This window comes from Rhincodon typus, chromosome 16 (assembly GCF_021869965.1).
Source record: "Rhincodon typus isolate 14 chromosome 16, sRhiTyp1.1, whole genome shotgun sequence".
In the NCBI taxonomy this organism is placed as follows: domain Eukaryota; kingdom Metazoa; phylum Chordata; class Chondrichthyes; order Orectolobiformes; family Rhincodontidae; genus Rhincodon; species Rhincodon typus.
The window spans coordinates 54,015,947-54,029,254 of record NC_063347.1 but is presented as its reverse complement, the minus strand read 5'-3'; the positions used below and the strand labels follow the sequence as shown (position 1 = coordinate 54,029,254).

Here is a 13,308-nt window from a genome sequence, read left to right as displayed (position 1 = left end):
GTGTGGTCTGGTACAGCGTGGGTAATGGGACAGGGTGAGGTCTGGCATACAGAATGTTATGCTCAGAGTGATGCCCGAGACAGAATGGGTTACGGACAGTGAGGCAATGCCTGATGTGAGGAAAAGATAACATACTTGCATTTATATATCAACTTTCAGAGCTTAAAGTTATCTCAAAGAGCTTCAGTGTCAGTGAATTCTCATCCTGTGATAGGAAACCTGGCTGCATATCATGCTCGGAATGACCCCAAAAACAGCAATTGGATAACGACCAGACCAACAATTGTGTTAGCTGAGGGATAAATGAGATGGCTATGATACTGGAGGGAATCATCTGCTGTTTCTCTTTCATCTATTCAACAATGCAGACAGGGCCTTAGCTTAATTTCTCAGCTAGATACAGCAACTTCAATAGTGCAACATTCCCTCAGCAATTACTAAAAGTTTCAGCTGGATTATGTGCATGAGTCTTTGGTGTGGAGCTTGGACCTTGGTGAGAATGCTACCACTAAGCCCAGGTTGACAAAAACAGTATTTGAGAAATGTCTGTTACTCCCGAACAGTTTCTATAGCAAATGAGCTTAAAAGTTCCGAAGAGGAACTGGAGACTTGAAATATTAACTGTTTTCCCCTCTCCACAGCTGCTGCCAGACCTGCAGAGTTTCTCCAGCAATTTCCATTTTATTTCAGATCTCCAGCATCCACAGTATCTTGCTTTTATATTAAAAGTAGACTGAACTACTGGACTGAGTTTTGAATGAACTGGATCTTGTCCTGTGTTACATAATTGCACAGACAATCCTGAAAGAACAGTTGATAAACAGGAAATCCCTGACTGTCCCTCTTCCTATAGCTGAGCACTGGATAAGTACTAGCACTCTTTTGCTTCAATGAAAGTGCTCTGCACAGATTTGGGATCCATCCTGTGAACTTTCCTGTTTTGAACTTTTTAGCAATGCACTGATAAGACATTTCCCCATTGCTCAATAACTGGCAATAAGCATCGCGAAACACCACTTGAGATCACCTCCCCATGTCCATTCTCAGATCAACAATCTCATAACAGCACACTCCCAATACAGCTCCCACAAACACACCCACTATCAACATTCTCTAAAAGCTGCTGATCAACTGCAGTAAGAGTCAAAAGTCAACTCAGCTAAGAATCGCAAAATTCTCCCATGAATTGTGAGACAGAGGGCTGATGTCAAAGGATATTAATGATGAGCTGTCTGCTGCTGTGAACTTGCTGATACTCTCCCTGATGGATTTCCCTTTCTGCAAGTCTATTTTGTTCTGTGTGAATACATTGTTTAGTAAATATTATGGGTTAGAGGTTGGAAATCCTACAGCAAATAATTCAACTCCTGACTCCCCTGTGCCTGCCAACCATCTGCAAGGCATAAGTCAGTAGGGTGATGGATTACTCTCCATTTGCCTGGATGAGCGGAGCCCCAACAACACTCAAGAAACTCGATACTATGCAGAACAAAACAGCTCACTTGACTGATACTTCCACCAAACTTAAACATTTACTCCCTCCAACATCGTGCACAATAACAGCAGTGTGCACTATCTACAACAATTCATCAAGGCTCCTTTGACAGCACCTTCTAAATCTGTGACCTATCCCATCTAGAACGTCAAGGGCAGTAGATACATGGGAACATCAACACCTGCAAGTTCCCCTCCTAGCCACTCACCATCCTGACATGGAACTATGTCACCATTCCTTCACTGTCGCTGGGTCAAAATCCTGGAACTCCCTTACTAACAACATTGTGGGTCTACCTACCCAAAATGGACTGCTGCAGTTCAAAAAGGCAGCTTACCACCACCACCTCCTGAAGCAGGATGGGCAACATATGCTGGCCTATTTAGTGGTATCCACATGCCGTGAACAATTTTTTAAAAAATGAGTTGCATTCTCTTCTCCTGGTGTTTTGTGACCTCCCTTCCTTTTCTTCCTGTTTATTCTCTCCCTCTCTTGATGTTGGGCACTTCTTATCTTGCCTCTGTTCCCTTATTCATTTTCTTGTAAATCTCTAATCCTTGCCCTTTTTCATCTGATCGTGTCTCCATCTCATTCCTTTACATTTTCTCCTTTTCTTTGATTATTTCTTTAGAAATGAGCTTGTTCAATTTCTCATCTGCTCCTTTCCGTTGTGAGCATTCAGTTCATTATGTTGTGTGCTTTTCTGTTATATGATGATAACAGCCATTGCCCATGGAAATGAGAGAGTGTCATAAACTGCTGAGGCAGCTAAGTTTTAAACTGCAGCAGGGAGGTAATGGAGTCACACCGTTCTCATAATCATTTGGAAACTCCTGTGGTATCAGAACAGACCATTAAACAGTGGAAACTGATGGAATCACTGACTGAGGATCACATGCACACACACCCACTTGATTAAACAACTAGGTCATCAGGGCTTGATAACCAACCAGTGATGATACTCTTTCACATGCCAAAAGCATCATCTCAAGTGTGCTAAACAGGAAAGAGAAAGTCGTAGGAACTTTGGAACTTAGAAGGAAATATAAATTTGAGATAAACTGTGAATCCTTAGTAAGTTCCCAGCTAGCTGCGCAGTTTAGACTCCACTGTTGGATTATTGTTGAGGCAACAGAGGGGGTACAGCATTGATTCACAGGACACTGACCAGCGCGGGGAAACATAATTTAAAGGAAAGATAACCCCCTGCACAACAGGGGGGAACAGAAGGATAGATTGAGGAGGTAAAACCTAAAATTTGTGAAATATGATCCCTGTCTGTTTGCCATTATTCTTTGATGGCAGATAGTGAAGCACAATGTGTCTTGCCTTCGAGAGGCAAGGCTCCTCCATAACATTTTGAAATCAGGCTACCACAATGTAATTGCAATTTATATTGAACAATAATTGACTAGGTTTCAAACAGCTCAGGAAACCCAAAGAGTTAGTGCTATCTACAAGGCTGTCTTCAACCTCCCCAGCTGATTGTAGCCAGTCTCTAGCCCATACCACAATCATCAACCTCTCCAATCTCTGTAGCTGGCGATACCAACCTTCTCCCTAAACCTCAACACCTGTTTCTGCAACCTATGATCACTCCTCCCCAATCTTTACCTCAGGCCCTGATAGCTGTTTCTGCAACCCTCAATCATCTCCCCGTTTTCTCCCCCAAGCCCTACTGGCTGATCCTGCAGCTCCAACTCCTGCTGAAACCCCAATAGTTGTGTCTGCAGTTCACAATGAGCTCTATTCCCTTCCCATTCTCAGCAATGATCTTTAGTCTGCAATTATGACTGATCCCTCCACCTTCAAGCTTGTCTCCCTGCCTGACTAATGGCTGCAGTCTCAGGTCTTTTGTACTCCCGAGGCAGTCAGTTTAGCTGGCTGCTTTGCAAAAGTGCAAATAAAAAAATCTCTTATGAGGTCCCAGCATTAATTTGCCCAGAACACCGTTTGTCAAATTTATCCAGTGGCTCTCCCCCAGCAAATATGTGGGCCATTAACTCAGTTTCTCCCTCCATGGATGCTGACAGCAGTTTTGTTTTGCTTTTATAACTTCAAACAAGTTTATCTGGTTATCCATCTCCCTGCTGGAAGATTACTGTGCACAAATTGGGTACTGCCTTTCCTACATTAACAACAATGACCTACATTTCAAAGCAGGGATTCACTGACGTCAACTGTTTTGGTACATCCTGGGGCTGTGGAAGGTGTTATGTAAGTTCATCTCTGTTAAACACTAATATGGTTTTCAACTGGCTTTAAACCGGAACCTGGCCTTTATGCTCTTGAGTTTAGAAGAACAAGTGATCTTGTAACATTTTCACATGGCTAGGCAGGATAGATGCAGGAAGGGTGCTCCCCCGAGCTAGGAGGTCTAGATCAAGGGGCACAACTTTAGAATAACAAGCAGGCCATTCTGGACTGAGTTAAGGAGCAATTTCTTCATTCAGAGTGCTGATTCCTTGCCAATCTCTATCTTAGTCATTGAAACAGATTGACACTAATCACATCAAAGGATATCAGTTAGAGTGGTAAAATGATTGAGGTAGACAATCAGCCAAGATCTAGCATGGCAGAGCAGGCTCAAGGGGCTGAATGGCCTACTCCTGTGCATACGTTTCTCATCCTGGGAACCAGGATGAGATAAACTATCTTTGGAAACCCTGCCCCCATCTGGTCCTCGACCATCTCAAAGTAGGAACCCCACTTAGTAGGTATTGTGATAAATTTCTGCGTGATGAGAAGAAACAATAGACTCAGAAAAAGCTGTGGCTGAGTCCTAATCTTCAGTTTCACTAATATTAGTCGTATCTAAAAAGTAATTCACCTGATGCCTTTAATTATAAACTCAGACGTAACATTTCAGGAAGCAATTAATCAATACTCAGTTGATTTAAGATTGCGAACTAAATTGGTGTGAGTTATCAAAACAAAAACAGATACGAATATCAGTCAGCAAATACATTATTGTGAGTAAATATTACGTGATACCAAAAATCCAATTTAGGTGAGTTGTTGGAGGGAATCCTGAGCGACAGGATTTACACGTATTTGGAAAGGCAATGACTGATTAGGGATAGTCAACATGATTTTGTGCATGGGAAATAGTGTCTTACTAACCTGATTGAGTTTCTTGAACAAGTAATGAACAGGATTGATGAGGGCAGAGCAGTGGACGTGATCTATATGGACTTCAGTAAGGCATTTGACAAGGTTCCTCATGGTAGGCTGGTTAGCAAGGTTAGATCACATGGAATACAGGGAGAACTATCCATTTGGATACAGAACTAGCTTGAAGGTAGAAGACAGAGGGTGGTGATGGAGGTTTGCTTTTCAGGCTGGAGGTCTGTGACCAGTAGTGTGCCACAGGATCGGTGCTGGGTCAACTGCTTTTCGTCATTTATGTAAATGATTTGGATGTGAATATAGGAGATATGGCTAGTAAGTCTGCAGGTGACACCAAGATTGGAGGTGTAGTGGACAGCAAAGAAGGTTACCTCAGAGTACAACGGGATCTTGATAAGATGGGCCAATGGGCTGACGAGTGGCAGGTGGTGTTTAGTTTAGATGCTGCATTTTCGAAAGGCACATCAGGGCAGGACATATGCACTTAATGGTAAGGTCCTGGGGAGCGTTGCTGAACAAAGAGAACCTTAGAGTGCAGTTCCATGAAAGTGGAGTCGCAGGTAGACAGGATAGTGAAGAGGGCATTTGCTATGCTTGCCTTTATTAGTCAGTGTACAGAGTATAGGAATTGGGAGGTCATAGAAGATCATAGAATCCCTAGTGTGGAAACAGGTCCTTCGGCCCAACAAGTCCACACCGACCCTCAAAGCATCCCACCCAAACCCATCCCTCTATAACCCACCTAATCTACACATCCCTGAACATTAAGGGCAATTTAGCATGGCCAATCCACCTAGCCGGCACATCTTTGGACTGTGGGAGGAAACCGGAGCACCTGGAGGAAACCCGCACAGACACAAGGAGAATGTGCAAACTCCACACAGACCGTCGCCTGACGGTGAATTTGAACCCGGGTCCCTGGCGCTGTGAGGTAGCAGTGCTAACCACTGTGCCACCGTGCTGCCCCATGTTGTGGCTGTACAGAACATTGTTAGGCCACTTTTGGAATACTGCACGCAGTTCTGGTTTCCCTGCAATAGAAAGGATGTTTTGAAACTTGAAAGGGTTCAGAAAAGATTTACAAGGATGATGCCAGTGTTGGAGGGTTTGAGCTATAGGGAGAGGCTCAATAGGCTGGGGCTGTTTTCCCTGGGGCATCAGAGGCTGAAGGGTGACCTTACAGAGGTTTATAAAATCATGAGGTCTTTTCCCCAGGGTGAGGAAGTCCAAAACTAGAGGGCATAGGTTTAAGGTGAGAGAGGAAAGATTTAAAAGGGACCTAAGGGGCAACTTTTTCGCACAGAGGGTGGGGTGTGTATGGAATGAGCTGCCAAAGGAAGTGGCGGAGGCTGGTACAGTTACAACATTTAAAAAGCATCTGGACGGGTGTACGAAAAGGAAAGGTTTAAGAGAGATATGGGCCAACTGCTGGCAAAGTGGGACTAGATTAATTTAGAATATCTGGTTGGCATGGACAAGTTGGACCGAAGGGTCTGTTTTCATGCTGTACAACTCTATGACTTTGACCGTATACAGAGATAATATCACACTATCATCCCATTGAGGCAGATGAGTGCTTATCTTCAACACCACTAGATTGTTGCTTTTCACATAGAATTGCATATGTCAAAGATCCTCAGGTTGCTCTGGCCATCTGTCTGTTCTCTGTAGATGATTACATTAACATCATGGCCTTAGTGAAGATATTGCTGAGGCTGGACACATATTCCCTCAATGAAGTTTTCTTCACCTGGTGATTCCTTCCATCATTGTCCCGCTCAAACCATCATGGTGACAGTGCAGTGCTAACACCAAACCAAACCTTGGTCTGTCCCCCTAATCCTCTGATCTCCCTTGACCATCTCACTTTGTACCAACACTTTCGCCTTTCAATTAAAATCCTTTTCTCTACCATCCACCCAAGTACACATCAAGTATCTCACCAAGAAATCCTCACTGATTTCTTCCCTCAGCTTCTGCACAAGGTTAACTTCTTACCCTTAGTAATTTTTTTCTTGCTCTCTATTCTCCAAGTTCAATATCTTTCTACCATCCCCTGAATCCCTACCCTCATATAAATCTGTGTTTACTCCCACCCTACTAGCCTCAATATCTCTTTGTAAGGGGCTTTTTCTGTCTCAGTCTTTGTGGCCTAACTGCTTGGCTGCCTCTGCCTTTCAAACATCCCTAATCTTTTCTACTGCCCAGCTCGAAAACTCACATCTTTCTTTAGGTTCCATCTCCCATGTTGCCATGTGCTGCCTAAGCTCAATCTTGTTCATGAGATATACATTCTGCTTCCTCAATCCTATTTTCACTAAACTGTTCACCCCCTCCATGTCTGATGATGTGTTCACGGTTCTCTCTCCTTCGGTACTCTTTGCACTCCCTTTAGAATCTGTTGTTATCACGTGTTGTTGCCTACTAAAACTAAGCACACCTTTCCCAAAATTTCTGACCTACCACAATATCAAAATGGTTTTATTTGAAGTCAAACTGACAACTCACATGGCTACGGTCACAGTAAACCATCCCTACACATCTCTCTCACCCTATCTGAAGCCTTCGACCATTCTCCAACTGGGTAGAGCTGTCCTTGTCTTTCTATCAAGCTGCAACCAGACAAACGTTTGCAGTGATTTCTCTTTCCATTTACCACACTGGAGAACCCAAGGTTTATCCTTGCACCGCTTCTATTCCTCATCAGGTTCCACGTGCTGATTGCACTCAGCTCTATCTCAGCATCACCACGCTTGGTCCCACGAAAGTTCCACTGTTTGTTCCACACAGAGTATTGGATGAACAGAAATCTTTTCCAACTGAGCACTGGAAAGATCAAAACTGCTGCCTTCAGTCACCTCTACAGCTTCATTGCCTGGCTACTGCCTTTCTATACCCCTTAATGCTAAGTGTCTGAAGCTAAGCCAGGCTATTCACAAACTTGGTGTTACATGGAACCCTGAAATGAACTTCTGCTCCATCACTAAGATTGCCTACTTCCACCTCTATAACATTGCTGGACTATGATCCTACTTTAGCTCATCTGCTGCCGAAACCTTTATCTATGCTGCTACCCCTGGGCTTGTTTACTCCAATTCCTTAATATAAAGTAAAGCCAAGAACCGTGGATGCTGGAAATTTGAAAGAAAAACAGAAATTTCTGGAGAAACCCAGCAGGTCTGGCTACATCTGTGGAGAGAAAGCAGAGTTACCATTTCGGATCTAGTGGCCCTTCAACAGAATGATAGTATATATTGTAAATAATTACATATACATTGCAAGTAATTGTTCTCCCAGCACTGATCCCCACTAGATACAGATTGCCATCATGTTACCTATAACTAGCGGTGTGCCATACAGATCAGTGCCAGAGCAGAAAGAATAGAAGAGCTGAATATTATTTAAAAAGGAAAGATTGCACAAACTTGCAGCCCAGAGGGATTGGCGGTCCTAGAACATAAAGTTAGCATCTAAGTTCAGTGGGTAATAGGGAAGGCAAATGGAATGTTGGCCTTTATTTAAAAGAGAATGAGGAATAAAAATAGGAAGGTCTTGCTAAAACTACACAAGACACTGGTTAGTATTAAAGCTTGAATACAGTGAACATTTTTGGCCCCCTTCACTAAGGTAAGATATATTGACATTGGAGGCAGTCCAGAGGAGGTTCATGGTTGATTCAAAGTCTGTAAGGATTTTCTTATCAGGAGAAGTTGAAAAGGTGGGTCTTGTATTTATTGGATTTTAAGAGAATGAAAGATCTGTTTTGAAATATATAACATTCTTAGGGGTTTTGACAGGGTAGATGCTGAGAGATTGTTTCCCCTTGTGGAAGAGTTTCAGACCAGTGTGCATTAGTTCAAAGTAAGAAGTCGCCCATTGAAGACAAAGATGAGGAGAATTTCTTCCCTCAGAGGGTTGTGAATCAGTGGTATTGACACTGCAGAAGTCTGCAGAGATTAGGTTATTGAGTTTACCCAAGGCTGAAATAGACACATTTATTCAGTAAGGCAATCAAGGGTTATGGGGAGAAGGCAGGTCAGATCAGCTATGATCATATTGAATGGTGGAGTGGACTCAATGGGCTGAGTGTCCTATTTCTGCTGCTATGTCTGATAGTCTTGTCTAACACATTGAACAGAGAATTGATCTTTTAGTATAGTATGTAGTTCTACATGTTGTTTTCTGACCCCTCCTCCTTGGCACAGGATATAGAAGCAGATATTGGTCCTCTGCCCTTCTTCAGCATTTTAAGCATTGAGATTTTGTACCTCGGTTACACCTTCCCAAATTATTCCCACAATCTATGAATGCCTTGGAACCCAGACAATTATCAATATCTGACTTGAATATACGCAGAGAGGATGAAAAACAAAATGGTTGACTTTAATTCTGAAATTTGGAAGGAAACATTCTGTATCTAAACTGTCAAATCCCTCAATAATACTTGTATCCATTGAGATCACCTCTCGTTCTTCTGATCTCCTGTAAGTACAGGTCCAGGCTGCTCTATTTCTCCTCATATGACAAGCCCTTAATCCAGGTTCCCAAAGAACCTTCTTTGAACTCCCTCTAAGGCCAAGTTTACCTTTCTTCAGCTAAGGAAATAATGGTATTTTAGATGTCCCTATACAATTGCAATGACATTTTTCTACTCTTTACAACAAGGGCTTTAACATGCCACTTGCATTTGTCTGACTCCTCTGATCTCTCTTGGGCTCCAAGGTGCACATAGTTTGAGGTTGTAAGTGCGATGCACTCTTAAATGAACGGACAGCTGGAAATGGCAATTTTGTCTCCAATGCTTTGGCGAAGGTGTGCACAATCACAGAAGAAGGCCATATAGCTCATTGTTTGTCCTTTGGAAGAGCTACCTAATTTGTCCCATTTTGCCTACTTTTTTCCAGTTGTCCTGCAAACTGCTGGTCAACACAACGTATCTCAATTTAGAATGCAAGAGGTGTCAATAGAGGAATGTCCTGAACCTCAGGTGCTGACAGACAAAGCTGCTTGGATGAGCAACCAGTAGCAATTTCAGCTCCAACACACTGATTTCACAGCTGCCTGCAAAACTGCTCATAACTAGAAATAAAGTTTTCACGTCTCTCCTGTTGGGAAGAAAATACGCACATCACCTCTTTTATTATTTTTTGTTCTAATACAGTCCTCCACTGAAAGGAAGAACTTGCATTTGTAAGGTCCCTTACATGATCTCATAAAATATCAAATGGTTTAGAACCAATGATGTGCTTTAAGTGCAGTCATTGTTATAATGTTGGAACTACAACAACCAATGTGCACGTAACCTCAAACACGATGAGATAAATATTTGTATTATTCATTTAGTAATTGAAGTTTGAGAGATTAATACTGGTCACAACCTTATTAGAATTCCATTACTCCTCTTCAAATCGTCACATTTTACCCAAATGAAGTCTTGGTTTAACGTAATCGCTGAAAGAAGTACCTGACAGCATAGCTCTCCCTTATTACTGCAGTTCCAGTGTCAGGCTACATGCTCAAGAGTCTGGATATTCAGATGCAATTAAAATGCTGAAACAATATTTCGGCTCTTAGATAATCACTGCTTAATCGTCAGTGCATAACATTCATAAGCTCACAATGATGTGGTTTTATTTTCCTTGGCACAGTATTCCGTCAAAGAGATAGAGCTTCCTCTTAAAATTGGTTCAGTGCAAATTCACTTCAGTTCTTCGCACATTTTGTTCATTTTAGCAAAAGCTCCCTCTCTCTGTTACATATTCCACCCTTATAATGCTCCTCCATTTAATACTATGGACTGGATCTTTATACTGTAACCTTGTTAGATACTGTAACCTCCATGCAGCATTACAATTGCCCATCGCACAAACAGCATGTCACTTTGCACTTCTGAGCGAAAGAAGGATCAGACCTGCAAGTGAGTATGTGTGTGGGGCTGCAGATGTACAGAAGTTGAGGCTTGGGACTTTCATTTACTTTCCAGAGGGTGAGAGGAGTTGGACCTGTGTCTTTAGAGGAGTGCACCAAGGGCCAATCTGTGGCCCAGCTGTATAGGAGTGAAGAACAGTGCAAAGGCAGTAATGATTGAAGGTTTTTTAGTTAAGGGATAGATGGGCATTTCTATGACTCCAGGATGATTTGCTGCATCGTTGGTGCTAGGGTTAAGAATGACTGCATGATATTCTTTCGGGGAGGGTTAGTAGCCAGGGTTCATGGTCCATATCAGCACTAATGACATAGGCAGGAAGGGGATGTGATCTGCAATTGAAATTTACAAAGCTAGGTAGAAAAGTAGTAAGCAGGATCGCGAAAGCAGTTATCTCCAGGTCACTCCCAGTGTCACATATAAGTAGTCTTTCCTGAATTAGCAATAAGCTAACTAATGACCCAATCAGCATCAAAGGTAGGAGATAAAGAGTGAGCAACTAGTAAGCAACTGCAAGTGGTGGAAATGAGCATGTTGGCAGGGGCGTCCTTTGTGGGGGCCATGACGGTTCTCAGTGCCAGGGCCGAGATTTTTAGTGGTACTGGGCAAGATCTGGCATTGTTGCCGTACCAGGTGATGGGCTCTCTGCTGGCTGAGAAGGAAGATCCAATGGAATGTGGGAAGAAGCAGGCCACAAGGAGGTGGGAGGGAAAGTGGTGGTGCTGAGGGGAAGAGGTCTCAACAAGGTTGTGGGGGGAGAAGGAGGCTGCAAGTGGCGATGGGGAACAAGGAGGCTGCAAGGGGTAAAAGTGCAGTGAATCCTATGGTAAATGGACACTGTGTCAATTGTTAAATTTAAATCTGACACACATGACAAAGAGTAGTAACTGACTGGGTTAAATCCTTTTAGCTTAGTTCTTATGCAGTGGAAATGCTTCAGCTGTGACCTCACCAATCTGCGTGTTAGGGTGATGGATTTGCATTGTAGGCCTATGTAGCTATTTTGAAAACAAACTCTTGTTGCTAACTTATGCCTGTTGCCTATGCAATTCAAATACTGTGGTGTATACATTTACTCTGTGTGTACTGACTTAAATTTACTGCGACGCAGATAATTATTGAGAACATAATGAATTCCTCAAACTCAGCTTCTGTGAATGTCCAAATCCCCATATGGTAACATAAATTCAGAAACAATTTTACCATGTGACTGCATCGCCTAATAAATTAGATAGTTCAAATGAAAAAGAAGCTTCAAAACCAAAAATTGACACCCAAAAATCTAAAAGTAGCTCTCAAGAAAATCTCTCACAAAAATAATATTTTGATCCTGATACAGAAGCGCTGCAGAAAATGCAAAGACAGTTTGCAAAGTTTTGATATTGCAGCTGGGAGGAATACAGAGAAGGCTGAACAGACTGGATAGTAGGACTGCAGATGCTGGAAAATCTGAGGTAACAAGGTGTAGAGCTGGATGAACACAGCAGGCCAAGCAGCATCAGAGGAGCAGGAAAGCTGATGTTTCGGGCCTAGACCTTTCTTCAGACCCTTTTTCTGAAGAAGGGTCTAGGCCCGAAACGTCAGCTTTCCTGCTCCTCTGATGCTGCTTGGCCTGCTGTGTTCATCCAGCTCTACACCTTGTTATCTCTTGAACAGACTGGAGCTCTTTTCCCTGTAATGCTATGAAGCATTTCAGTAGTGTAAGTATAGGGTAGGCCAAAACTAGGAGATATAAATCTAACATAGTTAACAAAACACCCAATAAGGAATTCAGGAGGATAAAAGAAAAATACTGCAGATACTGTAAATCTGAAACAAACACAGAGAATACTGGTGAAACACAGCAGACCCGGCAGCATCTGCGAAGAGAGAAAGAAGAAGAGTTAACATTTCAGATCTGGTATGACTCTTCTTCAGAACTCAGGAGAGGTGAGCGTATGAAACTTACTAACGCACAGAGTGGTTGCAGTTGCAGTTCAGAAGGGAGCCAAGACCAAGAGGAGGAAGGAATAGAAGAGAACATGGTTAGGTTGAGAAGAATTAAATAGAGTGAGACATACAGTGGTTTGGTGAGAAAGGACTGGCAGTGGCTGTTGATTCTACAGTGTCCAGTCTCATTCATAACTCCTGATTTTGAAGCAGCTTATGCCAAAACACATTTCGCAAAAATCCAGACTTCACTGCTAAGTTACAGCTAACATTCATGGCATTGAGCACCAAGGAAAGTCCAGACCCCAACAGGAAAAAGCTGAGCCATCTCCTGCTGATCTGTAACTGCATCATTATTGCCAAGGCTACCAATAATAACACCTTGGAGGTTATCATTGATTAGAGGCTGATCGTCATCACTGTGTCAACATGGCTGCTTCTAAGAACAGATGAGAGGTACATCTGTTCCAACAGTCTCCATCACTAAGCAACAGGTTGATAAAGTGCCAACCTATCACTCAGCTGGACTTTGCAAATGCAACATTTCAGAAGCTCAATACTATCCAGATCAAAGCACACTGTTTAGGTGGTGCTCTGCCGTTGAATTGAATATCCAATATAAACTCATCGTGACTGTAGTGTGTGAGATCTGTAGGAATACACAACCCCAACCCAACAAACCAACTGAGACAAGATATGGCAGCTCCATGATCTCTACTACTATATAACAGCAAAATCATGGGACCATAATATTAATCTCAAAATGAGAAAACCTTAAACTAGACATAATATCTCATCCTAATCATCACTGTGTCTCGTGAACTTTGTC

The 13,308-nt window shown here is 42.6% G+C and overlaps 1 protein-coding gene across 1 annotated transcript in view; it reads right to left on the bottom strand.

The window, feature by feature from the left end:
- Nucleotides 1–13,308, bottom strand: part of LOC109929384 (E3 ubiquitin-protein ligase RNF123) — a 279,987-nt gene that overhangs the window by 18,709 nt on the left and 247,970 nt on the right. The window lies entirely within an intron of this gene.